The sequence below is a fragment of the Rhinopithecus bieti genome, unplaced genomic scaffold (genome assembly GCF_001698545.2).
Source record: "Rhinopithecus bieti isolate Rb0 unplaced genomic scaffold, ASM169854v2 scaffold_41832, whole genome shotgun sequence".
Taxonomy (NCBI): domain Eukaryota; kingdom Metazoa; phylum Chordata; class Mammalia; order Primates; family Cercopithecidae; genus Rhinopithecus; species Rhinopithecus bieti.
The window spans coordinates 5-1,197 of record NW_016816864.1 but is presented as its reverse complement, the minus strand read 5'-3'; the positions used below and the strand labels follow the sequence as shown (position 1 = coordinate 1,197).

Genomic DNA, 1,193 nt, shown 5'->3' with positions numbered 1-1,193 from the left:
CCCCATTTCGACCTGGATTACTCCACTTTTACTCTATCTAACCAGACCCTAGGTCGGTCCTATGGCCATCTAATTGGCTTCGGGACCTGGCTATTCACATGGGACCCCGGCCTGGGACGTGGCCATTCACATAGTGACCCCAGCCTGGGACCCGGCCACTCACAAGGTGACCCCAGCCTGGGACTCGGCCATTCACGTGGGACCCCAGCCTGACCCCAGCCCCCAGCTCCTGGCCATGCCTTGGCTCCCTCTGACCCCGCCGCCCTTCTGGCAGTTCCGCTCGCTCTCCATGGTGTCCGAGTGCCTGTTCTCACTCATCAACGGAGACGATATGTTCGTGACGTTCGCCGCCATGCAGGCTCAGCAGGGCCGCAGCAGCCTGGTGTGGCTCTTCTCCCAGCTCTACCTGTACTCCTTCATCAGCCTCTTCATCTACATGGTGCTCAGCCTCTTCATCGCGCTCATCACCGGTGCCTACGACACCATCAAGGTTAGCCGCACGCGCCCAGCCCCCAGCTCAGGCTCTGGGTCCCCTGGAGTTTGCCATGAGGGGGTCTTGGGGACACCGCAGGGTGAACAGAGAAGATCCCAGGAGAGAATATGGGAGACTCTATGAAACCAAAAAGTGTGGTTCGGAATTTGGGGCGCAGGGGGAGCTAATGGCATCTCAGCATTGTCAAGGTGGGCTTGGGCCAGGAGGGGGCCTGAGTCTGCCTTTACCAACAGGGCAACCGAGTCATAGAGTTTATTTATTCGTTTATTTGAGACGGAGTCTCGCTCTGTCACCCAGGGTAGAGTGCAGTGGTGCGATCTTGACTCACTGTAAGTTCCACTTCCTGGGTTCAAGCAATTCTGTCTCAGCCTCCTGAGTAGCTGGGATTACAGGCACATGCCACCATGTCCAGCTAATTTTTATATTTTTAGTAGAGATGGGATTTCACCATATTGGTCAGGCTGGTCTCGAACTCCTGACCTCAGGTGATCTACTGCCTCCAAAGTGCTGGGATTACAGGCCTAAGCCACCATGCTCGGCCTATTTTATTTTATTATTAATGTATTATTCTTTATTTTATTAGAGATAAGGGTCTCACTATGTTACTCAGGCTGGTTTCAAACTCCTGAGGCCAGGCGATCCTCCCACTTCAGCCTCCCAAAACGCTGGGATTACAGGCATAAGCCACCACACCCAGCCA

General features: G+C 54.6%; 1 pseudogene across 1 annotated transcript; it reads left to right on the top strand.

Moving 5' to 3' along the window:
* The first annotated feature begins 87 nt into the window (after nt 1–87).
* LOC108517452 (mucolipin-1 pseudogene) lies at nt 88–800 on the top strand (annotated as a pseudogene). The gene is made up of 2 exons (XR_001882110.1): nt 88–166; nt 275–800. The product of XR_001882110.1 is annotated as a mucolipin-1 pseudogene (transcript).
* Nucleotides 801–1,193: the final 393 nt, after the last annotated feature.